Source organism: Motacilla alba, chromosome 22 (genome assembly GCF_015832195.1).
Source record: "Motacilla alba alba isolate MOTALB_02 chromosome 22, Motacilla_alba_V1.0_pri, whole genome shotgun sequence".
Classification (NCBI taxonomy): domain Eukaryota; kingdom Metazoa; phylum Chordata; class Aves; order Passeriformes; family Motacillidae; genus Motacilla; species Motacilla alba.
Window position 1 is genome coordinate 3,607,418 of NC_052037.1, and position 22,213 is coordinate 3,629,630.

General features: G+C 51.2%; 1 protein-coding gene across 2 annotated transcripts in view; it reads left to right on the forward strand.

Annotated features, from left to right (window-relative positions):
* The first annotated feature begins 6,959 nt into the window (after nucleotides 1-6,959).
* Nucleotides 6,960-22,213, forward strand: part of ZMAT4 (zinc finger matrin-type 4) — a 55,005-nt gene continuing 39,751 nt past the window's right edge. The window contains exons 1-2 of one of the 2 annotated variants that reach the window (XM_038160372.1): nucleotides 6,960-7,123; nucleotides 19,614-19,680. The gene's annotated coding sequence lies outside the window, so the exon portion shown is untranslated. The remainder of the gene's footprint in view (nucleotides 7,124-19,613; nucleotides 19,681-22,213) is intronic. The other variant, XM_038160371.1, reaches the window with a different exon arrangement.

Genomic DNA, 22,213 nt, shown 5'->3' on the forward strand with positions numbered 1-22,213 from the left:
TGTTGTGCACAGAGCAATCCAGCCGTGCTGGGTGAGTGGGCTCAGACATCTGCACAGTATCATTCCTCTGTCACCAGCTAATGGTGGTATAATTAGAAAAGTCATTAATCCTTGCTCAGCAGTGCTAGAAACTATTTATAGCAAGGTAGAAAGCCCTGCACATGAGGCTAGGGTGGGTGTGGAAATTGCTTCTGATGCCATGTGTGTTGTGGGGCCCAAATGAAGAGGGCAGTGGTTTGCTTCCAGGAGGGAACTTCCCTTTCTGACCCTGTGGAGACAGTGCAGATTTCTGGTCTGCCTGAGATATCACCCTCTGGGCGAGCTATGGGGAATCCCCTTTGACATCCCCTGCAGGCTGTCACCGTCACAGGCTTGGGGCTCCTGGGGGAGCCCGGTCCTCCGAGCTAGTCTGCATCTCCCACTGCTGTGGACTGTGCTGACAGCCACGGGGGTGACTGCCTGAAGGCCCAGCCATTCCCTGTGCTGCAGCAGCAGCAGAGGGCAGGTAGAGCAAACCGGGAGCACACTTCTGTGTCTGCGCTGCTGCTCGGGGCTGGCAGATTGCACCTGCATCCCACCTCCCGCTCCTCGCACCTGGGCTCAGCCACCGGGGAGCTTTTGAGGTGCTTTGGCTGGTAAGAGCCCTTTACCCAGCTCTCTTGCCACCTGGGGACTCCAGCAGCAGCTGTACCTGTTCATTTGGGGTCATGCTGCTCTCTGCCCCCAGACTGATGCTGGCAGCACGGGCAGAGGTTGCTCCCCAGGTCTCTGAGCTGGAGGAGAAACTGGGGCACTGGCGATGCTCAGCGAGACACAGCCTGCTATTTACAGGCTTCCAGGACACAGCTCAGCTTGGGCTGAAGTCCATGTTTTTCCTGTGCAGGAGTCAATATTTCCACTTGAGGGGTTCAGTCATCTCCCCATGCCTGGGCTTCGCCTTGGTGCCTGCCCTTGGTGAGGGGTGGGAGGATCTCAGGACTTTCTGAAGCAGCCAAAGAGGCTTGCAGTGGATTATTGATGATATTTTCACCCCCAATGAGGAGAGAGAATGATGCATCTGACTCCATCTTATCAGAAGGCTAATTAATTGCTTTATTATACTATATTATTCTATACTATATTACACTATATTACATCTAAACTGAATCTGCCAAGCACTCAACTGCACAGACTCTCGTGGCTGTCCCCTGAAAGTCCCCACACACACACTCTCTCTTGGTCCTCATGGGCCAAGGAAACAAAACCCCATCACTTTGGGTGAACAATCTCCACTTTGCATTCTACTTCGGCACAAACAGGCACAGCAAATGAGATAAGAATTGTTTTTCCTTTCTCTGAGGTTCAGAGAATGTGAAACCCAGAAATATTCTTGGGAAGAATTGTGCTTTGCTTTTCTCTGGGAAGAGAAATGTGGCTGCAGTGGAGAGCTGCTGGATGCTGGACAGCGTGCAAGGAGCCTGGGGAGCTGGTGCAGAGGCAACCAGTGCCTGGAAGTGGAGCACTGCAGGCAGCTGGGTGCTGGTGAGGTGCTGGGGGAGCTGTGGAGCTGTGCTGGGGTCAGCTGAGGTGGCATCCCCCAGAGAAACGCTCCCGTTGACAAGTTAAACACTTCACTGGGCTCTGCCTAGTGAGGCACAAATAGCCTGTCTGTGTGCTGGCAGTCGGGCAGCAGCATAACCACAAGGGAAATATGTTTCTGTCTGGGCTCGCTGCATCTTCCAGGCTTTGCTGGAACGATTTCTCAAAGAAAGCACAAAATTATTTTAGCCTCTCAGATTAGTGGACCAAGCCTTGCTCTCCTGGGGAACGAGACTGAAATCCCTCCAAGAGAGGCCTGGTGGGCAGCTGCTGGGGGGGGACTCGGGGAGGGGGGACAGGATCTGTTGGGAACGGGGCACCCACTGTTTGGGCACTGCGGGAAGTCCCAGCGCTGGCTTTGGCTGTCAGAAGGAGCACTCAGGCTCTGTGGTGTGCCTGGATCATAAAAGGTGACCTCGGAAATTGCATTTCCAAACATCTTCCCCTCTCTGGGAACGATGGCATTGTTCCCAGTGTTTCAGGCTGGGACTGCCTGGGGCTCTTTGTTCATACTCCCTGGGTGCTGCAATTCTAGCAGAGAGCTAACGATGCTTTGCCAGAGCCTGGGATCCTGGGAGGCAGCCGCAGATCAGCCTTTTGTTATCCCGAGGATTAAAAACTGCAGTCGGGGATGAGCTGAAGAAATCAAAGTAACTTATCTAGAGACATCCCACGGGCATATTTAGCAGTGTGATGGAGCCAGGGTCAGCCACTCCTTCAGGTTGTTCCAAGCAGCACGAGCTGGCAGCAGGACCCACAAACCTCAGTGAAGAGGCACAGCTTTCAAACACGCTCAGAGAACTTTGTTTTGCAAAGAACCTGCTGCTGCCTGCTCTGATTTCACCGCTGAACGCCAGGAAAGGAGAAGTCCAAAGAGCCTGGTGGAGCAGGAGAGAATCTGCAAGGTGCTGTGGCAAAGGTGCCCAGGTGCAGTGAGGACTGCTGGCAACAGCTCTCTGGGCAGGGGGTGCTGGGCTCCTTGCTGTACCACACCTGGGCAGCCCCCCAGGTGCTCATGGCCATGGGGTTTGGGAACTTTGATATGAACTTTTCTCTCTCTGATGTGAAGTTTCCTCTGTCTCCTTCTTCTGGATACACCCAGTGCTGCTTTGTGCTCTGCATCCATCTGCCATCTCTGCTCCTGATGGAAACGGGAGCTTGTGGTATTTGCTGGGTCCTCAGGATGAAGGAGGAATTAATAAATCTGACTCCATGTTCTTAGAAGGCTAATTTATTATTATATTATATTATATTATATTATATTATATTATATTATATTATATTATATTATATTATATTATATTATATTATATTATATTATATTATATTATATTATATTATAGAATGCTACACTAAAACTATACTAAAGATTAGAGAAAGGATACAGACAGAAGACTAAACAAAATACTAATGAAAAAGCTGTGACTGTCTCTTCAGGGTCCCACACAGCCTGACCGTGATTGGTCATTAAGTAAAAACAATTCACATGTTGGATAAACAACCTCCAAACACATTCCAAAGCAGCAAAACACAGGAGAAGCAAATGAGGTAATTATTGTTTTCCTTTTTCTCCGAGGCTTCTCAGCTTCCCAGGAGAAGAATCCTGGGCAAGGGGATTTTTCAGAAAATGTGACAGTGACAGGAGCTGGATTTGGGACAGGAGTGGCACAGAACTGGAGGTAGATTTCATCTGCCCACAGCCACTTGCACCAGTGGCTGCTCTGTCCCACGTTGCAGTGGAAATAAGGTGCCAGTTTCAGGCAGGGTGTGCTGCAAGGATGTCTCCCTGATTAACAGTGGGCAAGTAACTGTGCTCTTGCCTATGGTTTCCTCTCCTCTTTGTCACTGTCATATTTTCTGGAAAAATCCCTTTGCCCAGGATTTTCTCCTGGGAAGCTGAGAAGCCTCAGAGAAAAAGGAAAACAATAATTATTGATTGGCTTCTCCTGTGTTTTGCTGCTGTGGAATGTGGTTGGGGATTGTTCGCCCACAGGTGATTGTTCCATTGGTTCCTGGGAGTTGTTTTCACTCTTTGGCCAATCAGGGCCAGGCTGTGTCGGGGCTCTGGAAAGAGTCACGAGTTTTCATTATTATCTTTTAGCCTTCTGCCTGTATCCTTTCTGTATTCTTTAGTATAGTTTGGTATAGCATTCTTTAATATAATATAGATCATAAAATAATAAATCAGCCTTCTGAGAACATGGAGTCAGATCCACCATTTCCTTCCAAGGATGGGGGTCTCTAAAAATACAAGACCTCTTCATTTCCCCATGCCTGAGAGTGCAGGAAATGGAACCTGGAGAGCCCTGTATAGGCCAAGGGAGGAAGGGAAATAGAAAATGTTGTCAGGAACAGCACATGTTGCTGCATTGCATGGTGAAGCATCATCTCTCCTCAGAATTCACTCTGAATCCACAGGCTGACGTTGGATTGCTCCAGGGGAAGGCCTGGAACGGTGTCCCCTGGAGTATGTGGCACACCATGTGTCAGCTGTTTTACTGACATGTAAATGAGATAGAAAGTAGGATTTTTAAAGTGCAAGATGCAGCTCCTTGCAGCAATCCCCCCGTCAAACAAGGGGACCTGCTCCCCTCCTGGTACTGATGTGCTTGGGCAGGTTTTGCAGTGTCCTTTGGCGGGTTCTGATGTGCAGGCACTGAGCTGTGAGTGTACACAGGAGCTGGGCACACAGCAGGTCCAGAGCCTTTCCAGGAAGGAATCAGCTCCAGTTTGTGATCTGCTTTGTTCCGTGTCTGTGGTAACCCCTCCTTCTTTGGAGAATAAGATGTTAAAGAGCTTATGAAAATGATCAAACCCTTCAGCTTCACTACTGTGATTAATCAATCACAGCTGCTGCTTTACAGCTCCTTGTTTTGATGTGTTTTGGGTTGTTCCAAAGTTAGCCCAGCGCAGGGCCAGGAAATATATTCCTGAGCCCTGCAGGGTTCTGGGATAGAGCAAAAAAACTGAGTTTTACACATTATTTCCAACATTTCTTGTGCCTATGCTGCCATTTATTGCTAGTGAGCATGGGATGCTCCTGGGAATTACACAAGCCCCCCAAAAAATGTGAGGAAAGGATTTAAGACCCAGCTCTTCCCTGAATGGTAGCTGCATCATTGCAAATATTGTCTGATCTGCCCTTCTTAGCACTGAAGTATCTGAGACTCCAGGTGGCACCTCTAAAGAGTTTGTGTCAATTCTGGAGGCTTAGTTGCATGGCTTAAATGCTCCTTAACACTTATTTTTTACAGCTAAAGAGCCAGGCAGGATCATGAAGCTCAGATAGTTTGTAAAACTGCCGTCAAGCAGATTAAGCTGGAAATGGAAAAATCTGCTGGTGAAGTCTTTTCTTTCTAATGTTTGTGTGATAGAGGGTGATTTAAAGTCCATTTCACCACTGAGGTGAGGCCCCAGGTATCTGGTAGCAAAAGGACGGTGGGATGGCTCAGCCTGCTGCATTGCACAGACAAAATCCTTGGGACTGTCTGCAAAGTATATTTATTAGAAACAAATTAAACGACACAGACTCAGCTCTTGGAGGTCCTGACAACACCCCAGTAGTGCCCCCCCGGCCCCGGCTGGGCTGTGGGTGCCTGCAGAGCTCTCACAGGCCCCAGGCCCATTCTGCTATGGCTCTGATGTGTGCCACATCTGCTTCCCAGAAACAGAGATTGCTGAAGGTGCAGCATTTTTGTCAGACCCTGGCAAAGCTGACACCTGGACAGTTTGATGAGAAAAGGGGCAGGCATGTAACCACCCTGATTAGCCAAATGTTCAGGAGGGGAATGATGCAAGCTTAGTTTCACCTGACTTTGGAAGTGAAGGCACAAAGGAGCCTTTCCATATCTTGGCATGCAAGACAAGTGTGCCACAGTTCCTCTGCGGTGCAACCACCAACTGCCTCGGGCTGCAAAGCCTTTAAGGGATCTCCCCTCCCCTGTGGAGACCCAACAATCTCATCCCTGCTGAGGGATATTATGGGGACAAGGAGGTGGAGCAGAGGCAGATTAACTGCCTTTGTCCTGCTGTTTGCACAGCCTTACACCTGGAAGGACAGGGCTTCAGGTACAACATCTCTCTGCTCCATCACATCCCCCACTTCTTCTTACCTCATCTGCTGGCAAATGAGGCACCAGCCAATTCAGCAGAGCTGGGACTGAAAGCCTCCCTGACAGCAGCAAATCCTCACCCTCCTCTCCACCACAGGCAGAAAGGAGGGCAGCAAGAGGGCATTGCCACTGCAGGTGTGCGTTGGCAGAGGGATGGTGCATGGGCTGTGCTCTCCTAAAACCCGGGCTTCGGGACATCCTGAAGTGGCTTTGCCTGGGGATAGCGTGCACAAAGATAAGGGAAATCCATCTTCTTTCCAGATTCAGGCATTACTGGATTTCAGAGTGGGGAGAGAGCTTATTTTGAGCATGACTTGGCATCAGAGACTCCCAGGCACTCATGTCTCATGCTGTATTAGGGATCGTCTTCCCATCATGTAGCTTGCAGGGGTCTGTGTCCCCCTGGTTTCTCCTTGCCCTGTTTATTGCCTTGCTCTGGTCCTTGCCTTGCTCCTCTGCTCTGACCCTGGCCTGAGGCACTTGTTCAGTGCCCGCTGCCTCCCCTGGGGCCGTGACCAACCTTTGACTGGAGACGAACCCATTCCGTTCCCTTTGGCATTTGCTCTCCTCCAGCTGCTGCCTTGGGGAAGCCGTTCCTGCCCGTGCAGGAGCTTGCCTCCCACTGTCCCCACGTGCTGTGTGTGGTGGGCGCCTGCAGTGCCAGGCATGCTCGCTCCATAAATCCAGGGTATGAAAATGAGTGTATCATCTGCAGAAGTAAGAGTCTGGGAGTGCGTTCTCCCTGGCGACTGTGATACCCTTCACAGCCCCTGCAAATCAGACACGCACATTCTTCTATTTTCACAGTGGGGAAAACTACAGACTCACAGAATGACTTGGGTTGGAAGGGATCATCCAGTTCCAACCCCTGACATGGGCACGGACACCTTCCACTAGACCAGATTGTTCCAAGTCCCAGCTAACCTATCCTTGAGCACCTCCAGGGACCCCGGGGCAGCCACAGGTCCTCTGGGCAACCCGTGCCAGGGCCTCCCCATCCTCACAGGGAGGAATCTCTTCACACCTCTGATTCAAACCTCCCGTCTTTCCCTTCAAAGACGCCTCCTCGCGTCCCACCGCTCTGCGCCCGTGTCACACCTGTCCCCCGGGGGGCGGCCGCCCCGGGCGGCTCCGCGGAGCCCCGAGCCGCGCCGCGGGGCCGGGGGCCGGGGGCTGCGGGGCGGGCCGGCCCTGCGGAGCGCGGCGGAGCCAATGGCGCTGCCGGGGAGGAGCCGCGGCCCCGGCCCGGCCCCGCCCGCCGCCCCCCGCCGCACTCGGCCTGGCTTCGGCGGAGCGGCGGGAGCCGGAGCTGCGGCGGCTCCCGAGCCCGGGGCAGCGGCGCCTGCGTCCGGCTGGAGCGGCCCCGCCGCGCCCCAGGCACCGGCCCGGGAGGCGCTGGCCATCGGCCCCGGGGGCACCGGCCCGACCCGAAGGTACCGGGCACCGAGCCGCGGGCTGGCGCGGGGGTGGTTGCGGGGATCTGTTGATGGGAGTTGGAGGAAAGTTTGCAGAGGAAGCGGAGGCTGCTCATAGCGGTGTCCGTGCGGGCGGTGGCAGGCGGTCCGGTGCCGGCCGGGACCGGCTGCCGGGGCGGTTCGGGCGATGCCAGCGCTGCTGCGGATGGAGCCGGGATGCGGGTTCGACCCGGCGGGGAGCGGGCGGCTCTGCCCCCGTGGCAGCCCGCAGCCCCGGCGGTGAGCGGCCCCAGCCCCGCGCCAACCCTGGGCTGGTTTCCCGGCGGAGTTTTTAGGGAATGCTGCATCCACCTGTGAGGCGGCGGGCGGAGCAGCCAGGCCTGTGGGTGCAGGACCCTGGGGAAGCAGCGCCTGTGCTGCCGGGGGTGCAGCTCGGGCTGCTCTGCCGGGATCAGCTCCGCACCGGCGGCCCCACGGCCCGGCGGCGGAACGGGAGCTCCGGGGGCTGCTGGGCTGCGAGCGTGCATGGCTGCAGATGCGGGAAAACAAGCCTGTTCTCTGCGTTGTTTGGGAAGTTGGGAGAACTTGCTAAGGCGGCAGGGCTGGAGAGCGGGAGCGCGGTCGCAGGAGGCCGCGGAGCCGCGGGCTGGGGCCCCGTCCCCGGGGACAGCGCTCGGCCGGCGGACGGGATCGCTCCCGGAGCTGCCCGGCCGCACGTGTTGCGCTGGGGGCAGCCCGAGGTCAGAGCCCGGCCAAAGCTGTCCCTGGCACAGCGAATTGACACCCGGTTCGGGCTGTGGGAAGGGTCCCTGGCAGCTGCCCCCTGAGCTGGATTGCGGTTCGAGTTCCTCAGTGAGTGACCCCGGGCTTGGGCAGTGCCCCCCTAGTTCCTGACGCTGATCGTGCTGGGGTGGCTGTCCTTGGGACAGCCACACACTCCTTTGAACCTCGCGTGGTGCTGAAGTGGCCTGAGTGTGTGGCGTTTGGTGAAGAACAAGATTTTGCGGAGCGTTGAGTTAAAAAACCATCGGTTTGCGTTTTCTGCGTGAGGTTGAGCTGTTTGCTCCTGCGGGAGCCCGTGCAGAACACAACCAGGGCCCCGGAAGGTGAGGGGCGAGCAGGGGGATGCTCTTGGGCCGGAGCAGCTGAGAGAGGGGGATGCTGGGCAGAGGGGCTTCAGCTTTGGGTTCCTCATTCCACAGGAAGGGGATAGTGACCTGGAGCGCTGCCTGACACTTACTGCACTGTGCTGCAGGGCAGAGGGTAGCGGGGAACCTGATAAACAATAAGAGGTGTTTTGCTAAAGGTTCTAGACAGTGACTCATCTACTGTAGGAAGGGACAGGAAGGAGAGGCAGCACAGGAGCTTTCTAGAGTACAAATAGGTCTTTCCCGCTGATTTTATCACAAGCAGGAGGTTGGGAATCCTTTATTACTCTCAGAATAGTGTAGACCTGTAGGCTATAAACCTCCTGATGCAAGTGTCCCTGTACCAGGACCTCCTGCATCCCTGTCCTGGGGAGGATCCTGCTGTCAGGTCACATCCTGGGGTGGGACAGTTTCAGAATTTGAGGTGATTTCCAGTCCTCACAATTGATTTTATCTGAACATTTTTGTTCAATTCTGAGTCTCTCTGAATAATTGATCCTAGTCTATACATTGCACCATGGTTCTGCACGTGCCTGGCTGGCTGGGGTGTTTCACAAGTCATTTCCCTTGCCTCTGAGTTGCTCAGTCTTAACTTTTCTTCTTCATCCAGCCTTCCTCCCTCGGGCTTTTCTGCCTTGTCCTGCCCTGGGCAGCACAGAGGAGGTGCAGTGCTGCTGCCTTTCACTTTTCCAGGTGTGCTGCACCCTGAGAGGCCTCCCCAGCTAATGGCAGCATTGCTGACTGCCCCCACTTGAAAAGCGTCTGCATGAGGAGTTGTTTTGCTGATATTTGCCTGGATTTGTTTTATTTGCTGCTTCCAGTTCGCAGAGGAATTGGTGCAGCCAGTTGGTCCTTGCTGACTGAGCACCTCGCTCACAGCTGGCTTCCTCTCTCTGGGGATTTATGGCTCCTGCTCACCTCTCCCCCTTTGCTGGGGATTTACCTGGGAATGTCTGGTGGTGGATTTGTAATTCCTCCCTGCAGGGAGGGAGGGAAGATCCCCAAGTCCCCCAACAGAGCCCTCATGCCAGTGGTTAAGGGCAGACAACAATAGTGGGAGCTTGCTGAGAATTATTCCTTTGCAAGAAGCACCTTTTGACCAAAAGTTGGCATATTTTTGAGACCTGTGGGTCTCTAATCACACCCTTTTCCGTGTTGAGGTGTTCTTTCACGATTAGGCAGGCTCTTCAAAGCATCTTGGAAATGGCTGTGGGGTCCTGGGTTTGGTCCAGGCTGCTCCTTGCACTGCTGCCCTGGGCACGATCAGATCTGGGGTTCTCACTTTATCTGGGTCAAGCTCCCAAGGAAAGAGGTGTGACTTGAGATCCAGAACTGGTTTGAGAGATCAGAACTGGGCCAATTTCTAGGCCAGAACGGGGCTCTGGGTGTCCCAAGGGCAGGTTTAGGTACAGAAACAGTTGAAGGTCAAGGTTCCCACCTCCCTTCCTTGCACAGATGCCTTCCTCTGCTGAACACAGAGGGGGATATCTCCCTGACATCTGCTGGGCAGGTAGCAGGACACAGCTTTATCACTCCTTTCAAAGCATGAAAAACACGCCTTGCTGAGAAGTACTGGAGCTGTGAAATGCAGATGGGGCTGCCCCCAGGAATAGCAGCAGCCTCAGGGAATGGAGAGAAAGCTTTTCTTCATGCCCTGCCACCTCACCCTCTGAAGAGAGAGCGTTCCTGTGTCTGCGTGCCCCAGAGGAAGGTTTAACAGCACCAGGCTTTGCTGTAACCCTCAGGCACCGTGGGGATGAGCCTGGGTGGAGAAATGGCTGGCTAGGACAGTGCTTCCTTGCCTCTTCCTTTCAGTTCCCCTGTGATTTCCTGGATGCCTTGTTGGCACCACACTCCACGTCCCCTGCCCTCTGGGGTGTCAGGGAGGCAGTCCAGGCAGTGTGCAGGTTTGGTGCACCTCTGGGTGCTGAGGGTTCCCTGTGCCCTGCCCAGGGCACACAGGGACTGGTGCCCCAAGGCTGCCCTGCTCTGTCCTGCAGCAAGCTTTAGTTAAGGTGTATAGAGGAATACCTCTGTGGGTACATTTAAAGAGTGGAGAGGTATTAAATCTGTGTTTTTCTGGCTTGTGTCAGAGCTGTGTGCAGGAAAACAAAGGGTTTTCTGGGGTGGCTTATGCTCTGCTGTCAGCTTGTGCCTGCTCAGCCTTTGGGTCTTTGTGTTTCTGGTCACCTTGCAGCGGGCACAGGCAGTGGTTTCTGTTCTCCCTTTGCACCCTGCTCTGCTGACACCTGCATTTTCCTGGGCCTGGAGGTGTGAATGCTTTACCTGGCAGCACCTCCTGCTCCTGCAGAGCAGAAGATGGCTTTCTGCAGGGAACCAGGGGGAGCCGTGCCACTCACTTCTTCCTTATTAACTAGAAAGGAATAAAGTTGCGGAGGGATCAGATTTTGAGAAAGACCCAGAGTTCCAAAATGCTCCCAGAGGATAGATCCCTAATTACTCTCTAATTGCATTAGAGTTTAATTTGTTGTTGTTTTTACTGTAATGTTCCCATTTTCCTCGACAGTTTGCTCTGTTTCATTAACTAGAAATGGCTGAGGATGAATATTTGCAATATCAAAACTTGCCTGTTGTGCAATGCTTGACAGGTTTTAGGCCTTTATTGTGCTGTCAGGGACCCGGGTGACTTTGCCAGCCCTGACTGCCTGGGACTCAAACCTCAGGTGCAGCGCTCACCCAATGGCAGCGTTTTACCTACACATGCAGGTTTGGCCCTGGGAGTTTTGGTGTCTGTCCTGCTTCCAGGAGACACAGACAAAGCTGAGCTGAGCTGTCCCCAGAGCAGCTTAGGGGCAGCTGCTCTTCAAAAGGCTTGTTTAATCCCTTTCTCCTGAGCACAGCAGGGAGCGGGTCTGGAAATGAAGTTGGGAAGCTTCAAAAAGGGTTTTCAGGAGCTTCATTTAGAAAGCAATAGGGGAGAAGAATATTGCTGCTCTTAATTCTGAAGCAGAAATATGTTTACTTTGCCTTGTTTAAGGGGAAATGGTGTAGAAGGTATAGTTAAGCTCAGACCTGCTTTTTGGCAATGCATTTTTGTTGGCGAAACAAATCCTGAAGGTGGGAGGGTATAAATAACCCTTTCCAGTTTATCATCCTCAGCACTTGAGGCCCTAGAGGTGTCACTTGTCTCCTGCTTTGATCTACTTGCTTATATATCACATACATGTTATTTGTGTGTGTCACAAAGGGCACCTGAGCACGGTCACCACTGCCCGTGAGCTGGCTGTGCTGGAGCTGCACCCACAGCTCCCAGAAGGTGACATGGGGAGCTGCACTGTGAACTCAAAACTGCTCCTAAATTTGATCCAGCCACTTCAAAACAGTGGGTGGACCTGGTGGGGAAGTGAGACGTTGGTATTTAAAGCTGTCTTGGAGCCAGAGACATGACACCCAGCAGTGAGCTGTGAAGGTGAGACATGCTCTGCTTTCCCAATTCACCGAGGAAATGGGAAAAGCTTGGAGGGCTGGATCTGCGGCACCTAGAGTGGCTTGTCAGAAACCCCCAGGAACGGGATGGAATTGAACACCCACAGCATTTGAAACCATAAATTAGTGGGTTTAAACCTGCTGTTGTGCAGAATGCTGCGCGAGCCCCTCTGTTATTTGATGTACAGTGAGCACATGTGAGCTGATTGCATTAGAGGCAGAAGCTGCTGTGGCCTGGGTGTGTGAGCAGGGTGCTCAGGCTGGCAGTGCCCTGCTCTCAGCTGTAACCCTGGATCTCGGGACACTGGGGGTGCCTTCCACGTCTGTGCTTGCCACCTCTGAGCTTCAGTCTTGGCTGCAGTGACAGCACTGAAGCCAGAGTTTAGTTAGACTTAAAATGCAAACTAATTAATCAATTCTGTGTTTTCCATCCTCCAGTGTCACTAGTGAAAGCATCAAGATGATAACTGTGGATTCAACTGCTCATTTGGAAATACTGAGCAATTAGACAAGTTTATGGCAATATTATTTCCTGCCACCAGAGAGGATTCACAATACTACTAATTGTAGCAATAATTAATCTGTCTAATTTTCAAGCACGCAGCTGTAGTTCGTGGTAGTCTGGCGGGGGCAGGAGTCACACAGAGTGTGGGGACCTGTTATTTTCTCTGTTTAATTATCAGAGGCCTTCAGTGCACTTCCAGCTTGTTGTGCCTTTTGAAGAGGTGCTGGGCTGCTCCCCTTGCCTGCTCCCACGGGCTGGGGGGGTCCCAGGAAATTCCCATGTCTGGGAACAGGGGAGTGAAGACAGAGGGATGTGAGAAGCCAGTTCATGGTGTTCTGCTCTGACAGTGGGTTAGGCAGGACCTTGCAAAGCAGCTGAACATACAAGGAGCATTTTTGAGCCCTTTTTCCTCCTAGCCAGACCGTAAGGCTGACAGCCACGGGTGCAGGATAATCTACAAACTCCACTTGGAAAACTGATGGCATATGAAACACATTAACTCGTTTTAATGCCTTTCTGCTGCTTTCTGAGTACCACAGGGGATGCCTGATAAATACTGTAGGGATTGGAGTCCCCAGACTGTGCAGGGAAAGGGAGACCTTTCCAAACCTATGAGTCAGAGCTGGTCTCTGAAAGGAGCAGCCAGTGCCCAGCTCCAGCCCTTCTGCAGTGGCAGTTTAATTTCTCACAAAAACAGAACAATTTGCATTTCTGGGGACCCTTTGGCACGCGGGGCTGGAGCACTGCAGTGGGCATTGATGAACCATTGCTCATCTCTTGGTAAGGGAGAGAACAGTGTTTTTTGCAGAGGAGAACATGAAACATGAGTTATCTGAGTGGCTTGCTGAGATGCTCCTAAGCCCAAGGAAGACAGGTCTGACATAAAACTTAAAAGTCCAGCATGCTTCTGCTTAGTGTGGCTGAGAGGGAGATGCTCCTGCTTCTTAGAAGAAAGCAAATGCAAACGAAAGGAGGGGTTTGTTTTTCCTTTTTTTTTAAGCAAAGATGGGCAAAGGTAAAGAAAGTGCTGTAGGAAGGATGTGAATGTTTTATGTTTTGCTTAAGATAAAGCTCCTTGTTTGCTGGTGCTCACAAAGCTAATTGACAGATTACATGATAATGAGAAGGAGTTTAATGAAATCTGCCGATACCCTTTAGAGGATGTGCAGTTTGGATGTGCAGTTTAATGAGGCCAGAGGTTCAGCTGCTCTCTGCTAACTGAGGGAACTCCGGAAACATTTGCATTCCTGGTGTCTTGTTTCTAAATCATTTCGTTGATGACAAGAAGCTCTGCTGTAGCAGGGAGCTGTGGCTGGAGGGAGCAGAGTCCATCGGTCATGGCAGGCAGGGAGGGTTCCTGGCTGGAGTTTCTCAGCTGCCTTGGTGGCACCCGAGCTCCTGTAAATCCTCACCAGGTGGCAGTCGGTGAGTCATCTCTGGCTGGCAGCACAGGGTGGGAGAGGAGCCATCCTAGGGAGTGGAGAGGAGCTCATCCCACCTGCTGCACCGGCTGAAAACCTCAGGGATGGCCTGGAGCATCTCTGCCCTGCTCTCTCTGACTTGGCAACGTCTGCTGGGCAGGGAGCATTTAGTGCTGTCAGCAGTGACAGGAAACTGATCTGGGGTTAGTGCTGCTGAGCCTGATTGTGGTTTTGGGAAGAGGTGCTTTAGCTTAGCCAGCCAGGCAAGCGTGCAGGCTTTTATCAGGGATCCAGAATTAAAATAATCCCCCATCAGCGATGGACAGATTTGTTCTCTGGAGGCTTCTTCTAAGTCTGTTGCCACCTTACGTGGCTTTTCCTCTTGGGTTTCTGAGCTGAAGCTGATGGGGACTGACAAGCCCTGATTATGCAAAGTACCAGAGGCAACGGGCTGCCGGCATGGGATTCAGCTTGCCTCGCTTCCTGCCATTTTGTGTGCTATTAGGGAGCCCCTGGAAAAAGTAGGTCCTGCTTATCCAAAAACGAAATGGTGCTCCTGGAGGAGGCTGCAGGGCAGGGCTGCGTGCTGGGCCTGGCTGGGCAGCAGTGACCCGGCTAGCGGGGTGCCCCAGCCTGGCTGCACCCACGCTCAGCCAGTGCCCAGGCTATTTCTGTGTCTTTTTTGTGAGAAACCACCATTTCCATGGCAACGGCCAGCATCGCATGGTAACCCTGGCTGTGGCGTGTGAGCCCGCCAGGCGCCCGACGCCCTGACGCCTGCCAGGGTCCCTGGGGAGCCCGGGGGCTGCAGCAGCCCTGCTCAGGGCTGGGGGCACCCAGAGCTGCCAAAAACACCCCCGGCTTTTGGGGTGTTTGCTCCCTGGGATGGCAGGAAGAGTGGAGGGGGAGAGCACTGGGATGTGGAGGTGAGCAGGAGCAGGCACCCCAGGGTGATGCCTGGTCCAAAACCAGGCTGTGCTGGACCAGGCATCGTCCCCAGGCTGGGGAGGCCTGGGCTTGGCCAAGAGGAACCTGTTCCTGCAGGGAGGTGGGACCCGGGTCAAGGTCCCTGTTTTGCTAAGCATCCTAATGCAGGTGAGTCTCTCCTCTCTGTCTCGAGTGTAGTCTCTGCAAAGCCTGCACAGGTGTGTTTTAATGCTTATTTCAGGAGGTTTCTGGGCTGTCCCCTCTGCTAAGGGTTGAGCTGTGCCACCTGGCCATGCTGGAGTGAGTGACAGAGCCCTGTCCTTGAAGTGTGCTGGACACAGAGTTGATATCCTGCAGCACGAAATCTGATTGCTCTCCCTTGAGTTCCTGCAAACTGGATTAAAACAGTCACAATATATCAATCTCTCTTTTTTTTTTTTTTAAATGTATTTTTATTCAAATCAGCACATGTTTGCAATTAAACCCTGCTACGTGATGTAGGGTGAATAATTACAAAAATTCATGTGCTTAATGGGTTACTTGCATTTGTAGGGAAGGAATGATGCTACTCCCAGAGCTGCAGCGTGGCTCCCTCTAAACTTGGCAGTGGCCTTCCCTCATGCCCCCTGAGGCACTTTGGGACACGGAGGGCTTGTCTCCACTGCACACCCAGATCTGTCCTTTGCTCTCCGCTTCTGTGTGCCTGTAATTTCCATTGCTTGCCTTTTGCTCCTCCTTCAAACAGGCAGGAGGTCAAAAAGCCGCCAGCTGGATTTTAGTGCCACATGCTGGATTTCAGTGCCACAAGCTCGAGTCTCCTGCTTCTGCTCCCCCCCTCAGGTGGGGCTGCAGAGGCACACCTGGAGACCCAGCCCTGCTGCTGTTCTGCCTGTCTCTCCTGGCTTCCCTCTGCCACAGAGCCCTGCTTCTCCTGATGTGTTCATCGGGAGAACTTGCTTGGTTTCAGTTTATATAAATTTCTTGCTTGGTTTCAGTTTATGTAAATTTCTTGCTTGGTTCAGTTTATAGAAATGGTGCCTTGATGGTTAGGTGAGGAGATGGGAACATCTGGCATAGCCCAGAGCTCACAAGTCTTGGGAGTTCAGTGGCAATTTCCTCCCCACAGTGGCATGAAAGCTGAGAGGCTCTTTTCAAAAGCACCATCTCCATCCGTTGAGAGGGCACTGTTGTTGTGTGGCTGCACTTTTCTTAGTCCTGGCAAATACAGAATCCCACAATGGTTTGGGTTAGAAAAGACCTTAAAAATCACCTTGTTCCAGTTGCCCTCCATGGGCAGGGACACCTTCCACCAGCCCAGGTTTCTCCAAGGCCCATCCTTGGGCACTTCTATCAAGAAGTCAACCCCAGCAACTGAGCAGCTTGCCTGCTTGCACTGGGGGAAATGGTGTGAGTGAGGCATTTGGGGTGCTGGGGCCGAGCCTGCTCTGCTCTGAGGCTGTGTCTCCCCCGTGTTGTTCTCCACAACCTCTCCTCTCTGTGCTGACACATGCAGCAGCCACGTGCAGGATCCCTCCTGCTCCCCAGCTCGTGCCACACGCAGTCTTGTTCTGATTTTCAAGGCTCCAATAAAGCGTGTCCAAATGCATCAAAGGCTCAGTGCAGAAGTGAAGCAAATTGACTCTGTAGAGGATTTAGGGAACGGAGGGAGTTGGGATAAACCCCAAACCAAACAAGAACTGCAGGGAAGGTGAAGCATGGTAGAGACAGCAGATGTTCAGCACAGCTGGAGGGACGTGGAACATCTTTGGTTTGGCAGGGGAATGGGAAGAACTGAAAATAGCACACACATCCTCTGGAGATGTGGCTTGTAAGGAGCTCTTTGTGGGTAGGGACACCCTACCATGACCTGTGGGACGCAGGATTATCTGGGCTCTGTTACATTGCCCTGCTCTGCCTCTCTGGGGCTGTGGAAGTTCAGCCAAGAAATTCAGGTGTTGGTACAAGCTGAGGCTGCAGATCCCATGGCTGTGAATTTGGGCTCTTGCACCAGCTCAGGGTGGGCTGCAGAGCCCTGTCATCCCCATGGGATGGGCTCTCCTGTCCTGTGGCTGCCAGGGAGAGCCAGCAGCACAGAATTGCTGCCCCATCCCAGCCCTTTTCCTGGCTGCTGGTGGCCTCCAGCACCCAGACTGGTATTGTCTCAAGGCAATACCAGCAGGAGGAGAATTGCACTCATGGAACAGGCTCAGCCATTGCCTTGTCGTGCTGGGAAATCAGGCACTTCAAAAGGCAGTTTTGCATTTCTTCAGATGCCTCAATGTAAGTGCAGTGACAGAGTTGCTCAAAGCACATTAATTATTAGTAAAGGCTTTTTTTCTTTTTATTGCAAGACAAATTAAACAACAGACAAAAACAGGAGGTGTTACACGAGATGTTAATCCATGGGAGAGTGGCAGCAGCAAAAGCCACAAATAATTCATAACATGAAAATCAGGACATTTAATTTTTGGCTTGTTGTTTGCATTTGGCATTCATGCGCATGCTCAGTTACTTCTCTTGTGCTCTGGTGTGGAGATTTTGGAGGCTGTTAATTTTGGAAAAGGTGATTATGGGCCTTCAAGAGTAAATCAGATCAGAGACCACATTTTTCTTCTCTCCTCGACTGGAGAAAACCAAGTTGCTGAACCCTGTGTTATCTGTGGCACTCCTTGTCCTCGACTGGGCAATAGAAGAAATGAATGTGTGCAGGAATTTCAGGGCACTTCCAGGGACACATTTAGCATGTGACCTCACCTGGAGGGATTCAGCTGGTGCAAAGCATTTCCTTAGAAAGGAATTTGGCTTTTCATGTGTCTCTGATGTCAGTTGTGAGTTGCTGTCCTCTAAAATTTAGTGCAGCTTAGCACCTTTCTGGACATTGCCAAAACCTGGTGTCAGTCTGATGAAATTGATTTTTCATTGAGCTGTTACAGTCACTGGAACTGCTGAGAAGAATTGCAACCGTATGGCACAAGGAACTGCCACGCTGAGCCATTCCTGGAGGTGCTGAGCTGACGTGTGCAGAGGCCATGGATCTGGCACAGGAGGCCATAATAAACCCCACTGAAGGACACAAAGCGATTGTCGTTTTTGGTGGAGGCCCCTCATGTCCCCACCTGAGGAGGAATTTCAGATATTTACACCTCAATGTGCAGACTGAGTGCTTCTGCTCAGCTTGACAGTTCACGTCCCAGTGACAAGGTTATGAACGCTGTGTTAGTTCTTCAATTCCCAGCCAGAAAAGTCCCTGAGAGTGTTCAGGGACGTGTCCCGCCCTGCTCAGCACCTGTGGCTGCCCTTGAACATCCCTCACAGCTGAGGACATGCTGGTGGCAGGGAAACCCTTCCTTTTCGTGCTGCATTTTGACAGATGGGCTGTGAAGTGAGATCAGCTGAGGGTTGGTCAGTCCTGGAGTAGTTAGGCATGTGTGGGCAGGGAGAGAGCCACAGTGGTATTAAGTGATTAGAAATACATAAATATTAATTGCTTATGAACTCCCTTTATCACACTGGCAGGCAGAAGAAGTTAATAAATCACTGCTCGGATTAACCCACAGAAGGGTGATGCCAAGTGGATCTGAGACGAGACAGAAATGGGAAAGGGAGCTTTTCTGGAGAGGAGGAAGTGCTGGGTTTAGGCTGGGCACCCGCAGCACAGAGCTGTGTTCTTCTTCAGGGTTTCATGCCTGGAGGCTGCCTCTTGCTGCAGAGGGGAGCCCTTGCAGCTCTGCAGAGAAGCCATCACCCAGCCTTGCTGTGGCACCTCTGCAGCACCCCTGGGAGGAAGCAGACGTTTGGTTCTTGCATGTAACAGGGTTCCTGGGCAGGGAAATGCCAGCCACGACCTCCCCTGGGCTCTGTGTGCAGGACCAGCCAGTGCCACCCTGGCTTTAAAACCTGCGTGGTGGAGAGGGGCATTCGTTTCAGTGCGTGTTCATGCAGTTCATGCATTCGTTTCACTGCATGTTCATGCAGTTCATGCATTCATTTCACTGTGTTCATGCAGTTCATGCATTCATTTCACTGCGTGTTCATGCAGTTCATGCATTCATTTCACTGCATGTTCATGCAGTTCATGCATTCATTTCACTGCGTGTTCATGCAGTTCATGCATTCATTTCACTGCGTGTTCATGCAGTTCATGCATTCATTTCACTGCATGTCCATGCAGTTCATGCATTCATTTCACTGCATGTCCATGCAGTTCATGCATTCATTTCACTGTGTTCATGCAGTTCGTGCATTCATTTCACTGTGTTCATGCAGTTCATGCATTCGTTTCACTGCATGTTCATGCAGTTCATGCATTCATTTTGCTGTGTTCATGCAGTTCATGCATTCATTTCACTGTGTTCATGCAGTTCGTGCATTCATTTCACTGTGTTCATGCAGTTCATGCATTCATTTCACTGCGTGTTCATGCAGTTCATGCATTCATTTCACTGCGTGTTCATGCAGTTCATGCATTCATTTCACTGCATGTCCATGCAGTTCATGCATTCATTTCACTGCATGTTCATGCAGTTCATGCATTCATTTTGCAGCATGTTCATGCAGTTCGTGCATTCGTTTCACTGCGTGCTCATGCATTCGTTTCACTGCGTGTTCATGCATTCATTTCACTGTGTTAGCTGGACATTCTTTGGCAGCTGCTGAGGAGGGGAGGAGACTTCTGCTCCTCTGTTGCATTTCTGTGGGACAGGTAATTGTGGTATTTTCTGAGACCCCCGTCAAAGGGAGGAATGAATGAATCTGAATCTCCATGTTCTTAGAAGGCTAATTTATTATTTTATTATATTATGTAAAAGAATGCTATACTAAAACTATACTAAAGAACAGCTAAATGGTACAGACAGAAGGCTAAAAAGATAATAATGAAAATTTGTGACTCTCTCCAGAGCCCCAACATAGTTTGACCATGATAGGACATTAAGTAAAGACAATTCACATGAAACCAATGAAACAATCACCTGTGGGTAAACAATCTCCAAACCACATTCCAAAGCAGCAAAACACAGGAGAAGCAAATCAGATAATTATTGTTTTTCTTTTTCTCCGAGGCTTCTCAGCTTCCCAGGAGAAGAATCCTGGGCAAGGGGATTTTTCCAGAAAATATGACAGTGACAGGTAATTGTCCGTTTTCTCAAGTCAGTGACTGGTGCTTGAATTTAAACTTGTTCTGGGGCTGTCTTGGTTTCAGTGGCAACTTTGCGAGGGTGATTTCTATAAATGGGTGCTGGTAGTGGATTGCTTGTGTGGAAATCTTCCTTGCTAAGGTGAATCTATTATTTTTTGTTAAAATTTAATTTTGTCTAGAGCAGTTATTGTTATCAGAGCTGTCTAATTATTTTAAGTAGCCAAGCTTACCTATGCTTGAATCCTCATAGCAGTTTAGCCTAATATATTCATGCAAAAGCATGAAGGAGGTATTGCTTCCATTTGTTCTTTTGTTCTTCCTAATCCCCATCCCTCTCTGCTCTGCCTTGCTGCACTTTTCGTCACCATGAAAAAGCAATGCCTGGAAAAAGCAGCAGTGAAACCCTCTGCCAGAATCCCAGGCGTGAGGACACCCAGTTACAATTCTGTGCCTGGACAAGGGGACCCTGCCACCCTGCAGGCTTTGGCAATCCCGGGCTTGCTGTGCTTCCTGGGGGCACAGGGAGCTTTCAGGTAAAGCAGGAGCTGCTGCTGCTCACCTGGGCATCCAAGCAAAGAGAGCTGGTCCCTAACCTGCCCTGGGAGAGAAGGGTCCCCCCATCCTTGCGCTGGTGGTTCCGTGGGAGTGTGGCACTTTGGAGACTGTGGTCTTTGTGAGGCTCCCCAGGATGAGGGAAGAGATTAATCTGACTCCCAAGTTCTCAGAAGGCTGATTTATTATATTATGATCTTACATTATATTAAAGAATACTATACTAAAACTATACTAAAAAGAATAGGGAAAGGATACATCAGAAAGCTTAACAAGAATGAATAATAACAACTTGTGACTGACTCCTCAGAGTCCGACACAGCTGATGGTGGTTGGTCATTCAGAAAAAAACAATTCCTATGTTTGATAAACAATCTCCATATTGCATTCCAAAGCAGCAAAATCAGGAGAAGCTGAGGCTTCTCAGCTTCTCGGGAGAAAAATCCTAGGCAAGGGGATTTTTCAGAAAATGTCGTGGTGACAGGAGACAGCCCTGGGATCCCAGGAGCTGCTTGGGGAGGTCAAAGCAATGCCAGGCTGTCCTCTGCAGAGGCAGCTGGGAGCTGTGCCTCACTCAGGTGCTCAGGTGATGCCAGGCAGGTTCTGCTGGTGGGCAAGACACACCAGGATGTGGGAGCAGGGCAGGAGAGTGGGAGCCTCTGTCACATGTGCTCTGGGTGCGTTGTGCGAGGGTCTCCCATTCCAGAGAGACTTTTATTGGGTAACTGGAATATTTACAGGTGAATCGTGGCGCACAGCAGTCACATCAGCAGCAGAACCCCCGTGTTCTCCTGTGCTGAACCTGTGATATCCAGGGCAACACATCCCACACCTGTGTCAGAACTTGCTGCTTAGAGAAAATGCCTGAGATCCAGTTCCTGGATAAGCCTGTTCAGCCCCTGCTGCTACAAAGGAGGACAGGCGATTCCATTTGAGAAAAATAGACTTTGGCTCTGTTATCAGAGCACAGAATGCTGAACTAATGCTGAGGAGCTTTTGATTTACTCTGATTTTTGCAATGAGGGTTTGTACTAGCATTGCAGGCTGCATGCAAATGAAGGTGGTGTTACCTGTCTCTGGCTTGGTTGCTGGATTGAGGTTTAATGAGATTCTTTGGTTTGCTTTGTGTCAATCTGTTGGAGTTAAGTGAGATTTCTTCCTCCCACTTTGTTTTGCCTTTGATGCAATTTCGCATCACTTCTTGTATTCCTAAAAGGGTCTTTTGGTGTCTTTGAAAGTTTCTCAATGGACAGAGTAAAAGAGGATTAAAACCAGGCAGATAGCAAGAGAAAACAAGCAAATGTCTTTGCAGAATCAAACAAAGAGCCAGCACAGCAGCAGAGGAGCTCTGAGATTAGTGGTTTTGTCGGGTAAACCAGAACACCTGAGCAAACCTTTTCCTGGAACTCAGGGCTGGTCTCTCCAGGCTGGCAGTCTCTGGTGTCAGCTCAGATGCTTGTTTTCATAAAATATGCAGGGACCACAATAAGTTTGGGATGGCAGGAGCCTGGGGGTTTGGCATGAGCACCTCCAGCTCCGCTGCACGGCCCAGCAGCGACCAGCCCTTCTGCACCTGACTTTATCTGCTAATGAGATCTCATGGCCTCTTCATTTCCATGTTATTTTTCTTCCCAGTCAGTGGAATGAGCTCTGTAAAACCTGTATTATCAGTCTTCATTATTCTCAGGTTTGTTATGATTGAGAATTAATAGATTTTATCTTGGCATTAATGAGAAGGCACCAGCCTCTCTTTTCCCTCTTACTTTGCAAAGGGGTTGGTTTTAAATATTCTCTCGATGTAGCTGCTGCTGTTGCTGTCTGGCTCTGCTTGGGTTCAGTCTGTTTTAAGGCTGAACCTTCCCGGTGCACCCCTTGATTGTGAGTTCAGCTCTGTATAGCTGTAGTGGCACAGGGAGGAGGCTGCGAGCAGAGGAGCGATGTGTTCCTGTGAATCAGAGCACTCAGCAAGCT